The sequence below is a fragment of the Chrysemys picta genome, chromosome 8 (genome assembly GCF_011386835.1).
Source record: "Chrysemys picta bellii isolate R12L10 chromosome 8, ASM1138683v2, whole genome shotgun sequence".
NCBI classification, from domain to species: Eukaryota; Metazoa; Chordata; order Testudines; family Emydidae; genus Chrysemys; species Chrysemys picta.
The window spans coordinates 42,851,159-42,867,803 of NC_088798.1; the positions used below are offsets into that span (position 1 = coordinate 42,851,159).

The 16,645-nt window shown below is 39.2% G+C and overlaps 1 protein-coding gene across 17 annotated transcripts in view; it reads right to left on the reverse strand.

The window, feature by feature from the left end:
- CAMSAP2 (calmodulin regulated spectrin associated protein family member 2) overlaps window positions 1–16,645 on the reverse strand; it is a 163,595-nt gene that overhangs the window by 97,692 nt on the left and 49,258 nt on the right. Inside the window, exon 3 of one of the 17 annotated variants that reach the window (XM_065554327.1) lies at window positions 15,101–15,195. The exons of the other annotated variants lie outside the window; for them this stretch is intronic. The gene's annotated coding sequence lies outside the window, so the exon portion shown is untranslated. The remainder of the gene's footprint in view (window positions 1–15,100; window positions 15,196–16,645) is intronic. 17 annotated transcript variants of the gene reach the window in all.

The following is a 16,645-nucleotide window of genomic DNA, read 5'->3' on the forward strand; positions in this document are numbered from 1 at the left end:
ATGTATTGAGCCTTCACTTTTATTACCATTCACATCATATGATTTTATCTCAGCCATATTAAGCTTAAAATAGCTAATAACACAAGGTACTTAAGAAGAAGATTCACCTTTCCACAAATAACTGATTGAATTGTTTTCACACCATGCCAGGTTTTAAAATGCTGCTCAATACTAATCAAGTTTTTGATCATTTCAGAATTTATTTAATTCTAAACTCACAGAAAAAGCGTACTGTTAAAAGATAAAACAGTAGACTCCCTAACAGAGAAGTCTACTTTTGAAAAACAGGAAATCTATATTCCTGCAGCTCCAAAACTTTAGGCTGTGATCTCATCAGCTCTCCAAGTAAAATGTATCCAGTTAAGGTCAGTGCTTAAATATGAAACTTACAAGAAAAATCTAGTATGCTGCTAATATTCCTCTGATAGTGTCCGGATCCCAGCATGGTGTAAAGGTGCACTGTGCTGCTGGCAAAGTCCTGCTCTCTGCTACAGTGCAATTCCAGAGAGTGCGTCCAATGAAGATAGGAGTAAATACAACAGAATTTGTTCCACTATAATTCAGTTGTCATATAAAACTGAGATTCTACCAACCTGTGGCCAAAGATCATCTAATCCTATTGAAAAGTGGGGATATCAAAATCTGATGACCTGTCTCAGCGCCTCTGGAGTTTTGCTATTAACTTTAGTGGTAATAGGATCAGGCCCTAAATTCCAATTTGGGTAATTATTTTCTGCTAGACTAAATTCCCCCTGCAATTTTAATTGGATATAGTACTTTTCCACTCCCTCTCTTAAGTAATTGTGTTCTGTTGCCGTGCGCTGTTAAGCAGCTGCTGTGTTCCACATATTTTTCACAGACACTCATTTTGGGATCAAAGGGAATTTATAAATATTTTGTAGAACTCAAAATTTTATTGTAAACTTGCTTTTGAAGATTTGAAACAGTATAACCAATGCTCCATAGGGCACAATGAATGTGTAGAACAAAATACATATATGCAGTTCCAGAGCAATTATAAGTCACAAAATTGGAATGAAAAGCTGATGTACTTGGGAAAAAAGAATTTGCTTTCTTTACTTTTTCTATTATATATACACATCATTTTAAACATGTTTAATTTACTAACATTATGGTGAGCTGGCAGTGTCTCCACAGCTCTGTAACAAGCTTTCCATGGAAAGATTTTAACAACTGTATTCCACCCAACTTCCTCAGGAAACATGCCTCTAATTGAAAATTTTCTCCTCTTGCCAAAGGAGAATATTGGAGAGAAGGTTCAGGTTAATCAGGCAAGGCAGTTTAAAAATGAGAATTTGAAACATAAGTGGATTTTATTTTTGCAAAAGTCATCTTATTTTTTTGGAGGAACATGTCCAAACCCCCTGGAATAACTTCAGATTAGAGTTATTAATTTGGGCTCAGTGAGCATTTATGTCTTTTAATTGATAGAGAGCTTTAGTTTTAGAGTTACTGGCCTCAAAAATTTGAGCATCTGATAACTATGAAGGACATCATTCCTTTATATACTACCTAGGTAAAAATTTCAAAAAGCTGCTGTTCAAGGTTATATGAAGAGTTATATTCATTTTTGTTTAACTGTTGATTCAGGAACTACTACTCTTAGGACAGGAAGACCAGAATCTCTTTTTAGGTTTAGCTTTCTTTGTTGCTCTAGGAAAATATTAGCTAAAGGAATTCAGAGTATATCTTTTCTAATTATTCCGAGGTACTGTCTTTAAAAAGGAGGGAAACTACCTTGAAGTAGTTTTCCTCCAAATTTTCAAATGAATCGACTCCTTACTATTTCCTTATTTGCTCTTTTTAACACCATGCACAGAAAAATGAAAAAAAAAATCCATTCATCAATGCAATGGCAGTCATGTAAGCCATTATGATTATTTGGTTTTCTATATTTTTGGAGGGGCAGAACCACACAGCATCATATAGCACTAGGAAGGGACGACAGGGAGACTGAATCTCCTCAAAGACAGTTTCCTCTTATAATGTTCTTGTCAGGAAATATTTCCCAGCCTCCTACTTAAAGGAAATGTATCAGTAGCATGAGAGAAATGAAAATGGACACACAAAATTATACCAATCACAATAAGCTTGTTTCCCTTTTGTCATTACAGTAATAAAAACCTTGGAAGTGATAAGCTGCTGACTAAGAGAATTACTAAATCAGACAGCTGCCCTATTCATTTCCATCTAGGAAATAAAGGACTGTGACAGGCCAGCCAGAACAGAGGATATTAGACAAAAGGAAACACTCTAAGACTGGGATACAATTCAAGTAGTGGGGGTGGAGTTGGTCTGTTTTATAAATATATTAAAATGTCTTCCCCCTTTCTGGCCCATTAGTCCAAACCTCCTAAGTAAAAAGCTTTTCTCAGCGAGACCAAATGTCAAACATAAATAAAATAGGCTTTCCTCAGCTATAATAATCCTCAAAGAGCAAGACATAACAGTTTGTGAGCCTCTAGACTTCATGTGCACCTCCCCCATTCCTCCTCCTTCCCCTCGAAAAATAAACTCCCTTCATGCTCTAGTAGTGTATAGTCTGCGCTGATGGAAGAGGGACTTAGATTCCTCCATGGAGATCCTGCTGTGCCACTAACCCATTTTAATAAGAGTACAGGCACCCAGGGGCTCAGTTTCATTTGCAAACACGCAGCGTCTCTGCTTATATGGGACAAAGTGTTAACCCCATCTCTGCAAATTCCTATTTGAAGTCTGTTCACCTCATCACAGGAACATTTACATTACTAGAGATTGCTCAAACCTGTCAACAACATTTATGAAAATCTGGAATGCTATCTAAAAGAGTATCTTAACAGTATTCACAAATTCCAATGCCAGACTGCAGCAGGTGTAAGAGCCAATAGACATATAAGAAAAATATATTAAGATCTTTTCCATGATTATAGACTTGATAAACAGTTTCCAAGAAAACAAAATTTAGCTGGTCTCAATACTCTGCTTTCCTGTGATGTAGAGTTCAATTTATGCAGTGGATGAGGGCAAACTAATTAAGCAATCAAAAATAATCAAGGGATTTTTGCTTGTTTATTTTTAAACAAAATTATTACGTAGATTTATGTTCACAAGAGTCTTCCCCCCCCTTTTTTTTTATTATGCTGAAATGCATACAATTTATCCTTCTGTCACTGATGGAATCTTATTCTGATAAATAATTTTTTCACAAAACTGATAACTTCCAAAAAAGTTTAACACCAAATTCTAGGTTTTTTTTAAATTATTTTAATAAAGGCATTAAATTCTGAAGTGATTAATTCATGTAATACCATCTTCAGTAAGCACATTTTTTCCCAGAAGCCTTTCTTTGTTGAAAATGAAGGGGATAATTAGTTTGGGCCCACATGTTGTTTCTTTTAAATGATATTTTAAACAACTAGAAGGCCTTTCTATTTTCCACGTAAGCAAAACAGAATTGAAGGAGATCTTAAGAAGTGGAGAAGGTTCCTTAATTAATTGGCCAACAAGGTGAAGCAGATGCCAGAGATCACACACTGTCAATAGGAAGAGTATCTAAAGTCTGTTTCTAAACAGATACTTTTTTGGCATCAGAATGAATCTGAAGAATCTATTTTTTCTTCTCTCTTCAGTAGGTGATATAATTGCCAATCTACCTACCTAGGACATGTATTTTCAAGATGAAAACCTTAAAAAATAAAAACGAAATCTTCCAGCCCCTTAAGATGCATGTTATTCCTATGAGAGATATTGTATGGAAAAAAACCATAAAATCACCATTGATAAAGTTTGCCCCATGAAAAAAACAAAATAATCACTGATAAGTATGGTAAAGGACACAAAAATTATGGAAGTAGTAAAAATGAAGCGGACAGGTCAATGATACAGAACAATCTGGATGGCTTGGTAAGCTGGGTGCAAGCAAACAATAGTTGTTTTAATATGATTAAATGTAAATGTATGCACCTAAGAACAAAGAATGTAGGCCACACTTACAGGATGAAGGACTCTATCCTGGCAAGCAGTGACTAAAAAAAGATTTGGGGGTCACAGTGGGTAGTCAGCTGAACAGGAGATCCCAATTTTACACTGTGGTCAAAAAGACTAAGATGATACGTGGATGCATAAACAGGGGAATCTCAAGTAGGTGTAGGAAGGTGATTTTATCTCTGTATTTAGCAGTCGTGACTGCTGCTGGAATACTGTGTCCAATTCCAATGTCCACAATTCAAGAAAGATTTTGTTAAATTGGAAAGGGTTCAGAGAAGAGCCACACAATGACTAAAGGATTAGAAAACGTGCCTTATAATGATAGACTCAGGGAGCTCAATCTATTTAGCTTAATAAACTGCAGGTTAAGGGGTGACTTTATTACAGTCTGTAAGTAACTACATGTGGAGGAATAAATATTTGATAATGGATTCTTCAATCTAGCAGAGAAAGGTATAACACACTCCAACCACTGGAAGTTGAAGCTAGACAAATTCGGACCAGAAATAAGGCATATATTTTTAACAGTGAAAGTAATTAACCATTGGAACAATTTACCATTCTCCAACACTGGCAATTTTTAAATCACAAATGGATGTTTTTCTAACATATGCTTTAGGAATAATTTTGGGAAAGTTCTATGGCCTGTGTTATACAGGAAGTCAGATTAGATGATCACTGTGATGCTAGCAGACCAGGTGTCAGGTCACGCCAAGGCCCCTGCCTCACTGCACATGGACAAATGCAGAGCTAGAAACCAGTCTGGCTTATCTGGGGGTTAGAATAGTTAAAACAGGTATTAGTGATATAAGAATGTTTGGTGGGGTGGCTGCCCACTGCACACAGGCAGGAGAAGGGTTAAGACAGCCTTGGAGAGGCTGCGCAGAACCCAGTCAATCAGGAAAGGGTTTATTGGGAGACCCAATCAGGAGAAGGCTTGCTGGAGCAGCCCGTATATAAAGGGCTGCTCAGCAGAGCAAGGGGCGGGTTTTTTTTTTTTTTTTTTGGAGGGCAAAGGGGAAGAACTGTCTGCTGAAGAGGACTGGAGATACTGCAGTGCTGGGCAGGGTAGTGGAGCAATAGGGGAGCTCTTGGCTGACCATGGCCAGACTAAAGCCCTGAAGCAAGGGCAAGGAAGGTGCTAGGGCTATGGGGGAAGTGGCCCAGGGAAAGGAGGCAGCAGGAATAGGAGGGGCAATAAGTGCCTGCCAGTTATAGGATCCCTGGGCTGGGACCCAGAGTAGCGGACTAGAGACTGCAGTTGGCCAGTAAAAGGCACCCTGGTGGTCCAAGAGAGCTAATTCTCAGCACGACCAGCAGGAGGCACTGCGGTGGTGGGTCTGCTTATAGGATGCTGCATGTATTAATCCTACTTATAATATCTGTATCCCATGTTATAAAGTAATGTTTAAATGTTTGCTAAGACTGTAAATCTTCCACAGCTGGGGAAAAGCATTACAAAAGTTCACCACAAGGGGTGTTATCTCCTGCCCATCAGGAAGGGCTACTGAATCCGAATAGGCCATTGTAGAGCAAAGACTTGGTGGATTGCTTCCCCCGTAGCCCTGAAGAGGGTTTGTACCCAAGCCCTTGTCCCATCACAGCTTGAACGCTGGGGGAAGGGAATTTAAATGCCTGTTAAGGAGAACTTATTGTTCCTTTGCCGCTTGAACTCTGGAGGTGGAGGGGTGAGGATTTCTAAGCATAAGCAAGGAATCCCCAACCATTTAGCTTGGGTTAGCCCTAAAGGATATACAGAGTCTGCTTACCATAGAAGCTGCTATTATCTTTTGAAGCCTGATTGTAATTCATTTGTGTGTGTATTCTTACCTGCTTTAACCTTGTAAATAACTCTTATTTCTTTTTCCTAGTTAATAAATCTTTGGTTAGTTTACTATAGGATGGGCTACAAGCCAATGTCTTTGATGTGAGATCTAAGGTGCAAACTGACCTGGGGTAAGTGACTGGTCCTTTGGGATTGGGAGTAACCTGAATATTTTGTGGTCTTTGGTGTAAAATGACCACCTATTCCAGAGTCAAGCTTGCCTGTGTGGCAAGATAGATCAGAATACTTAAAGGGAACGTCTGTGACTCCACTTTAAGGTTCTATAGTGCCTGAGGAGTTTATACTGGTTACTTGGTTGGTGAAATCTAAGTATAGAACTCACAACCAGTTTGGGGTTTGTGCCCCGCTTCTTCGCAGTACCCTGAGGTTGGTACTCATGCTCGTGAACCACTCCAGACAGTGTGTTTAACAACAATGGTCCCTCGTGGTCCCTAAAATTTCAGTGTTCTCCCAAGTCACACAGTTTCCAATGCAAGTAATTATATGGTGTTTATATGTGTTATGCTGTATTATCTCAATGCTCCTAGGATTACAGGAGTCTTTTGAAACACAAGCTTTTGCAAATGTTCAAATTCTTACTTTCTATATCAGCTGCTGAATATTTATTCCAAACAGAATAAGATACTGTACTTTAACAGCTTTCAATTCATTTTTAGGCTTATCTCTTGGCTGCATCAAATTTAAATAGCTACTCATAGCAATTGCTTCCTTACCCAGTTATCTGCAGTAATTTCTAGAAATATCTTGCCATGCCATAGGGAAAGCTACTGTCATAGGCTACTGATACCTTCCATTGCCTCAAAGATACTTCATCCTCTGCTTCTGCAAAAAGGTTGATTGGAAGTAATGCAGCATCATAGAAAAAGTTAATTCTCACCAGATTTTTCTCAATATCCCATCCCTGGTCAGAGTTTGGGATGACAATATATACCTGGCAGATATTAATACTGATAAGACAATCCTATTTTTCTGCATGAGTTCCAATAAGATATTTTCCACCTTAATACTTAGCATTTGCTATGCTTATTTGACAACAGACAACAATATCCTCTAAGTGGCTAGCTACAAAAACTAACATAAAATTACTATCACTGCTTAATACCATTAAGTGAAGACCAGCTCTGCATACCATCTCCCTTGTTGAAACACATCTTTCTTGCAGTAGTTTAACTCTTTTCCTCATCATACAAAGAACCTGTTCAGAATCTGGCAATATTATCTCAGTGCATGAAGTCCTGAGATCTGTCCAACTGTCTTTTCTCACACATTATCTAGTCACACATTATCCAGTAACTAAGTCTACATTATTTGAAAGGGACAAGACCGGGGGATTACATTATTTCTCACATTTTGTTACAACTCTATCTTTCATCTTACAAGGACTACATTATCAGATTTTCACATTTTTAACACAAGTTTAATAAATGAGCTTCTTATCTTTGAGTAACATTTAAATGGATATTATATAGAAAAGGCATCACACTTTTTTTTACAGAGTTTAGGTATATTCATCATTGGTGTAACTACTGAAATCAATGGAACTGCATCATGACTGAATTTCTCTCTTAGTGCTTGCTACTCAAATCATTACTTCTTATGTGGACATTGATTTCATTTTATTTTATTCATGCTCTTAAGTGTAGACAAGGCACTATTTTGAGAAATATACTGCTTGAAAATTCTGATATATAGCTTTCTCTAGAATTACATTTTGAATGAATATATACATAGTTGGCTCTAAGAATAGGCAAAGAGGACTTAATAAACAACTAAGCAGACTAAACAAGAGCCAAGTTTACCAGAGAAAGTGTGAAAAGTATTTGTTTCCTCTTTCAGAATAGAGGAGCTCCCATTCTACATATTTCTTACGGGGAAAATAGGTAACTTGGACTATATCTCAATCTGCTAGAACTGAATTACTCCTCTACAGCAATGTTTCATTATTATATGGTAGACTCAAGAGGAAGTAGTTTCAGGAGTGAGAATGTGCAACTCCCTAGAAAAGAGGAAGAGATTAATAGCTTTTTCAGGTCAATTTCTAATCAAACCAGTCTACAAAACCACAGAGATGAATTGGTAGAGTTAAGCTCTTATCCTAGAGGAGCAACTCCTGATCCTTTTAAATATACATCCTTCTTTTCTAGTGCACAGGAACAATGATGTAGGGCATGCAGGGAAACACAAATTACTACACCAGGAAAATACTCATACCCATTTTCTATCAATATCTTGGTCACTGGTTCAAACAGCTCAGGACCCCGGGGCAAAGTCATAGTCCAACAACTGTTTAGTGGCCCAGGCAAAATGAATTGGTCATCTCAGTATATTTCCTAGTGAATGGATATCCACTTCATAAAAACCGCCACTACAATTCCCTTCTTGAAAATCGAAGCCAAATGGCCAATGACTGAATGGGCACAGAAAGCAGATTACTTTGCTAGCTAAGTCAGGGTTGAGGTACATTGGCAGGGCAGTGTGAGGAAACTGTTACTGACTATGCTGTATTGGTTTTGTGAATAAACAGAAAACTTCTACTTCCAGCAGTTTCATATGCACTAAATTCATACCCTTTTTTAAAATAAGTCATATAGTTGAACATATTGAGGCAAAGAATTTAACTATGTTCAGGTATACCACCTGCTGAATCCCATTTTAAACACTCAGTATAACTCATTCCCTTCTTCTGAATATGTGTTCAAACAAACTGGAGTTCTAAAAAAAATAAGGTTTTAAAATAGAATAAATCTAGTTAAATTCTGAATGCCAGGTACGGTACCTACATCTTTTATTGGCAACAGGAAGGCACACTGCTACTAGTACAATTTTGCAGGCCTGCTATGCATCTGTTTAATTTTCTTTGCACTTGGATGTGAAATACATACTGAACGTCAAAACTTACGTCTGGTGTAATAATTTCTGTATAATCCAGAAAGAGCAAAAGAACACTATTATTCCTGTAAAATTCATCCCTCTTTTGCTATTTAAAAGTTCTCATCTGTAAGAGGCTAAAGTTCTCAAGCCATTTCCCCAGTCAGCAACTTCTACTTCCAGGGCCTGGGGAGCTCTGAGTTGCAGACCTGGTCTTTCAAAAAGTGCAGCCCTGCATTGAGCAGGGATCCTCCCTTTTAAGTATCCACCCATCTCCAGGCTCAATAAGCCACACAGGTGCACCAGACTCAGGCTGCCTGTGCCCAGAGGACCTCTTTATTCATTGGGGTGGGATCTACACCTCTACACAGCCTCCTTTTCAAGATGGAATTCAGGATTTCATCATCCAAGCCTGACTCACCCACTTCCTGCTAAAAGAAGTCTGCATTGCTGTATTTCTTTCCTCCATAATGTTGCACTCTAAAACTGTAGGGTTGGAGAGACACGCATCATTGCACGATGCATGGCTTTGATTCCATCATTGTATTTAGCCACTGGAGTGGGGTGTGATCCGTAACAAAAGAGAAAGTGTTACCTAGTAAATAGCAACTAAGGGCTTCTATATGTCTCTTTTGATTGTACTTCCTTTCCAGTCATGGAATAGGCCTCTTCCCTGGGGTACAGCTTTCGACTTAGGTACAAGACTGTGTGCTCCTCACCATTCACCTCTTGTGAAAGTACTTCCTACATCAGAGGTGTCTGTAAAAAAAACTCTTCTGAATTTCTGGGTTTTTTCAGTTTACTTTTTTAAAAACCTAGGAAACTACACATAAAAAACTAGAATAAAGACCTACTAAGGTAAGATTGCCACTCTTAGCAACAATGTCAGTCCCATGTCCAGATAAAAGAGGACCATTTGTGACCCACTCAAGTTAAACTTTACTGCAATAGGAAGAGTTCGGTTAAACCAAAACTCGAGCATGGTTGGTGCAGATGGAGCTCAAAACCCAACATCTCAATGAAAGCTGAAAGGAAGCTCAGATCTCGAGACATCAAATCCTGATGACCAAATGTGTAACAAAAGTAGGCATGTGGAATGTGTGTACTTTGTATAGAATGGGAAAGCCGGCACAAATTACATGAGAAATGAAAAAAAATAACTACTGAACATACTTGGCATTAGTGAGATAAGATGGGTGGGAGTGGCAAGATGGTGTCTGATGATGCTACACTCTTATATTCAGAAGGAGGAACATATAAAAGAGGTGTAGGAATCAGGCTGGATAACAACCAGCGAAGACCGTCCCGGCTTTGGAGCCAGTGAGCGATGGAACAACCATGAGACTGCAAATAATATATCAAATATATAATAATCCAAGTATATGCAACAAAATACAGCTGATGACAGTGAAAAGGATACATTCTATGAGCATGGGCAGCAAGTATTGGATTATGTACCTAACGATGACATCAAGTTGATGATAGGTGACTTCAATGTACAAATTGGCAAGAACTCTACTGGGCTGGGAAGAAATCATTGGCACAACAGTGGAAGGCATCTGAATTGATAATGGCGAACAGCTCTTGAATCCTATTCTTTAGGGTGTTTATACTACAGAGAGACAGTCTCTTCTAGCACAAAAGGATTTGCAAGCTTACATGGAAATCACCAGACAGAAATCACTAGGTCAACTAGAGAGACCATGTGTGTATATCAAAGAGATGGGCATCTTCGAGTGATGGTAGAGGAGCAATCTTGGCTTAGAGCATTATCTTTTAGTGGCCATGTTCAACTTCAACTCAAAAATATCACAAAGACAGACAAAAAGAGTGTTATATAGCAATAGAGAAGCTCAAGGACAAAGAAACATAGATCAGATTCCACATTTCACTTAGCAACCATTCCAGTGTTTTACAGCAGGGGTTCTCAACCTTTTTCTTTCTGAGGCCCCCACACCACATGATATAAAAACTCCACGGCACACTTGTGCCACAACAACTGTTTTTCTCCATATAAAAGCAAGGGCTGGCATTAAGGGGTAGGAAGCAGGGAAACTGCCTGGGCCCCCCCATGCCACAGGAGGCACTGGGAAGCTAAGTTGCTCAGGCTTCAGCTTCAGCCCCAGGTGTTGGGGCTCAGGGCCCTAGACTGCAGTCCTGTATGGCAGGGCTTCAGCTTTCTGCCCCGGGCCCTAGCAAGTCTAATGCTGACAATGCTAGGCAGACCCCCTGAAACCTGCTCACAGCCCCCCCAGGGGGCCCCAGACTCCTCATTGAGAATCACTGTTTTACAGGACCAGACTGATGAAAGTCAGGAAGATAGATGGTTAAACTGGTGGAAAACAGTAGTCAAGACAGAAGAGGAAGCAGTGGGCCTCTGAAGAGGGTTGAAGAAAGATGCACAGATTATATCTGGAACACAGGCATCAACAGATTAATCAAAAGCTCTGAAGGCCAAAAAGGAACAGTGCAAGACACAGGAAGAACAGAGAAAAAGAAAGAAGTAAAGATGAGATACGGGCAAGACAGAAATATCTGAGTTCAGGAGAAGGCTGCAGAGGCAGAAGCAGCTGCAGAAGAGAGACTTCAAGCAGCTCTACAGAATAGTGAAAGACCTCTCAGGGAGAACAAGACCATCACAGGTGATGCTGATCAGGGATTTTCATGGACAAATGTTGAAAACTCATTAACAACATGCCAGATGATGGCAAAAAATATTTCCATTCCATATCCAACTGACCAGAGCCGATGATCACGAACTGGTTCAAGAGAAATGCCAATGCTAAGTAAGAAAGGGAAGAGAGACCAATAACACTCAGTTAAATTAAAGCAGCCATTAAAGGCCTCAAATAAGAGAAAGGTTGACAGAATTCATAAAAGTCAGGGTGGATAAAATAAATGACTTAAAAAAAATAAAAAAATCATATTTTTTTTATTTAAATCGGATTTTTGATAGTTTTTTTCCCTCAAAAATCATTTTATCTAAAGCTAGTTTTAAGATACATTATAGCTCAGAGATATCTCATCATGGAATAGGGATTATAAATTCTAATTCTATAGTATGAGACAATATATTCATGTAATGTTTAAGAAAAGTTCTGTTAATGAGTTCCAATAGTTCATGGACTAGGGACCCAATTTGATGGGGTTCCAGGAGCTTCTGTATAGATTATTTAGGTTAATCTTTCTATCTACCCACTGGAACTCAGTGCTCAGTCTAGAAGATACCATCAGAGATGCTTAGTTTTGCAGTTCTCAAACTGTGGATTTGTCTCTCCACAGATAACATGCTTGTTAACAGTAAAAAATGTTTTTAAATAAATAAATAATATATACAGATGAGAAATAGTTAAATAAAACAATTTAAATGTCTGTCTGGTGATGTTCTCCTCCTAATACAGCATGGCAAGAAAATTCTCCAAATATTAATGATTAACCTGTTGAATTTGAGATAGTTCATCTCCCAATGACTTCATAAATATCTGCTTCAATTGCCTTTGGTAAATGAAATAACCAAACAATCATTCATTTTCTGATACAGCTGTAAAACTAATCTGAAAATTTTTCAAAATAAATCACTTTAAAAATGTATAGTGTGTATCTTCTAAAAATGAAACCTACATCTAACTCTGAGTTGTGAAGAATATGTATTAAGGTTATAAAACCAAACAAGAATGCACTTTTATGTAGAAATCCATGATTAACTCGAGTCTTCCTGACTAGTGATTTAAAGCATGATTTAAATCAAATCCACCCTGATAAAAGGTACTAAAGGTGGAAAGTGAAATTCTGATTGAGCAACTAACAAAATTCTATAATGAAATATGGGTGAAAGACCAAGTGCTACAAGGCTGAAAAGATGGCATCATTGTGGCCTTGTCAAAAAATGGTGATCTTACTCTGTGCATCAACTGGAGAGGTATTGTATTACTATCACTCCGGAACAAAGTATTGGTTACCATTATGCTGAACAGAATGAAAAAGGTAGGGGTATGGAATATTACGAGAACAAGAAGTTGGGTTCTTTCCAGGTGGATCATACTATCAACAGATATTCACTCTTTGACAGATCATTGAAAAAGCTACTGGTTGGCAAAAACTCTTTCTAACATTAACAACTTCAAGAGCATATTCTATAGTGTCCACAAACAGACCCTGTGGAATTTGGCTGGAAGCTATGGGATACCAGACAAGCTGATCCATCCTATAAACTCTTTATTATGTTGAAGTAGATGAGATATAGTAAGATCGGATATAGGCCTAGATGAATGATTCAATATTGTGACTGAAGTTACACAAGGGTGTGTGTTATCACCAATCCTCAAAGCATTAGCAATAGATTAGGTGATGAATTGCGCAACAAGAGACAGAGTGGATGGTGTAAAATGGGTTAGTGGAGATGAGTTGCATGACCTCATCAATGCTTTACTACATATGACATGGAATAGAATGATTGCCTTTACATCAGAGGTAGAACAGTAAGCAGCAAAAACTGGACTGAAAGTAAATGCAGATAAAACCAAGATTATGAAAGTAGAAAAATGGATAACAGATACAAAGGTGTATGTGGATGGGAAAGAAATTGAATGGGAAGAAAAGTTCTGCTATCTGGGAAGGGATATTACTTTGAAGATGGCTGCTATTAAGATACTCATACACAATTGGGAAAAGCAAATACCACTTCTGGAAGGATGAACAACATCTGGTCAAACAGAGGTCTCCACATAGTGGCACTGGAACTAGGGGGGCCATATCCCTCCCACTTTTTGAAAGTGGATGTGCCTGGTCTGCTCCCTTCCCCTCCTCTTCCCCCGAGTCCACCCCCCGCCCCCGCACCTGGCCAGGTGAGCATGGAGCCAGGGCATTTGTGGGAGCCTCACAGACCCTCCACCTGCCTGTGGTGCACCTCCTGGGCTCAATGCCTAGCCCAGGGCAGGTGGAGGGTCTGCGACTCTGTGCTGGCTCACCACAGCTCCTTGTGCAGCTCTCCCCAACCCAGCTCTGGCCAGCCAGAGGAGGGGGCTTGGAGCTGTGACCCAGACATAGTAAGAGCCACATGGACAGCTGTGGGGAGCCGCGGACCCTCCACCTACCCTGGGCAGGGAGCCTGGGGGGCGAGGACATGGGCTGGGTGCTGCTCTCGGCAGCCCTCTGCATCGCAGATGGGTGGAGGGTCCACCACAGTTCCCCACAACTGCTCGTGCGGTTCTTAAATGGCCAGGCTGCAACTCCAAGGCCCCAGCCAGAGCTGGGTCAGGGAGAGCTGCCTGCGTAGCTGTGGTGAGTCTGGGTCCCTCCACCTGCCCTGGCCAGGGGGCTTGGGCGGTGGGGACACAAGCAGGAGGCTGCTTTTAGGCTCCCTGGCCCCACTCCAGCCTCTGGCTGGGGGCGGGGCCTTGGGGGAAGGGGAGGGCCCCTGGGGGAAGGGAAGGAGGCTTAGGAGGCAGGGCTTCAGGGGACCCTGGCCCCCCCACTTTTGGGAAGTCTCCACACCAAATTAAAGGTCAGATTATACCATCCAATTGTGCTGAATGTGCTACTGTACAGAGCAGAGACTTGGCCAAGAATAGGGGCTAATAAAAAGAGATTGGAGGCTGCTCATTACATATGGCTGAAGAAGATATTACACAGTTCATGGAAAGACAAAATAACAAATGTGAGAGTAAGGGAGCTGACAGAGCAGGATATGTTAGAAAATATCATTGAAGCAAGAAGGCTAAGAGATTGGGGCATGTACACTGTATAGAAGATGGGAGGCATGCTAAGCAAGCATTGACTTGGGTACCCCAAGGAAGAAAATGAAAACAAGAAAGGCCAAGGAAGAACTGGCAGAAGACAATAACAGAGGATATTGAATGTGCTGGAAACACCTGGGAAGAAGCACCACAACTAGCAAGCGATCTTAATCAGTGGAGGAACTGGACTGCCCAATGTGTCAATGGCACAGGACGAACTAAGGTCTTAGGTGAGGTTGTAAAGTCAAGCTAGATGGGCCCCTGCCTGGAGTAGACAGGAAGTATTAGATCTCCTAAACCTGTGGGGAGAAGAAGAGGCCATGCAAGCACAGCTATAGACAAACCACAGAAACATGCACATCTATGAACACATTGCACTTGCTTATCTCTGCATCTTTCAAGCAGGGACCCTTCCTTTTCTATTGCTACCCTGAAATACCAGATAAGAGCACCTCCTTGCACTTTTTGTATTGATCATTATGGTGACATGATTCATTATGTCTGAAAAGGGACTACTTTAATTCTGAATGTCATGTGCAATTTGATACACAGTTCCAATGTGCCATTTATGAGCTTTTACAAATTAAAAAAAAAGTTAAAAGGAAAACATGTCTAATCTTTTAATCTACAAGTTAAATGAGCGACACACATACATACAACATACCAAACCTGAAGAGATGTAATGGTATTTGCTTTAACCATTATGTCCTTCAACTATGAAATTATTGCAAGAAATGACACCACACTTCTCTCTATTTCCTGGTATAAAACAAATGTAATTAGCTCACAAACTGGAAAATAAATCAAACCAAACATTATCCTCTTATCCCAATCTGGTCTTTAAATTTTACATCTATACTTAACACTGCAGCTAAATACATTCATCTGGACTGTGTAAGGCAGCACTACTTTAAATGCCAGCTATGGCATACAATTAAATTTACAGCATAGTAATTATCAGTAAAACTATTTAAAAGGCTAATTTTTCAAATAGTATCTCAACCTATCCTTTAATTTTCTATGCACAAGAATTTCCATGTTTAAATTGCTTATGCAAATTCAGCAGACAGCAGCCTTGGAAAAGTATGAATTACTACATAAGCAAAAGGTTGCAAAAATGCTTCAGCAGACAGATACCATAGTAGTCTATGCCTGGGTAGAGTCTACTGTGATATCATTTTTCATTGCAGCAAGTATAAGACAAAACTCCTGGTGACCGTCTTTCTACTCTAGAAAAAATGCATTTGAAATAAAATATTAACGGTGCTATAATCTCAAAAACAAACATATTTTGCGTAATGAGTTCAATTAAAAAATACTAAACCACAATCAAATACAACAAATAAATATAGTAGAAGATGACCAGCAAATCTTTGTCCTCACTGCCTAACCTAGTATTGCTTAACCCTCTTTGTCCTAATTTACTCCCTAAGCTAGAAAGAAGCTACATACTGAGATAAATGTATTGGAAGCCAGGTACATTATGCTGCAACTAAAATGAGGTAGAATAACAAATGTGTTTCACCTTTAAACAAACAAGTTAAAACACAAAGAACATAGGATCTACTTTTTCATGATACAATACTAAAATAAAACTATTTAGATCACTCTATTAGCAAACAATTATAGCAGTATTTGAATTGTGCCAAGTTCAAAACTTTTTTTTAATAGGCATTTCTGCATGTATATAGTGTTTTCATTTGTTTTGAGAAATCAATCCTGAAGTCAGTAATGAGGAATGAAGCTGAAGGCTCAGGTTAAAGCTACTCCAAACCACCAAAGAAACAATACAGCAATATGGAAAATCTAAACCCCATTCTTTCTACTCATAGGAGAGTTTTGATTTAAACTGGAAAGAAAAAAAGTAGTCCAAAGAAAATAGTCATTTTTATAACAAAATTATTCCACTGCAGTATTTGGATTTCAGACACTGTACAACTATGAACCTGAAAGAATAAAGAAAAATGAAATCAACTTCATTGAGTACAAAGCAACAATTTGTCTCAACCTGCCTCTTCCTGGGCACATAGCTTGTTCAACACCTTATCTCTGAGTCACTACTATGGTTCTTTACTCCTCTAAGCTTCCTCTCAGGACATTTGCCTGTGAACATCTGATGATCCTGGTTACTTTTCCTAACTCTATTTTGGAGGTTCTTCAGATTTCTTCATTTTACTACATATCCAACTTCAGGGGTTGAAAAAAACAC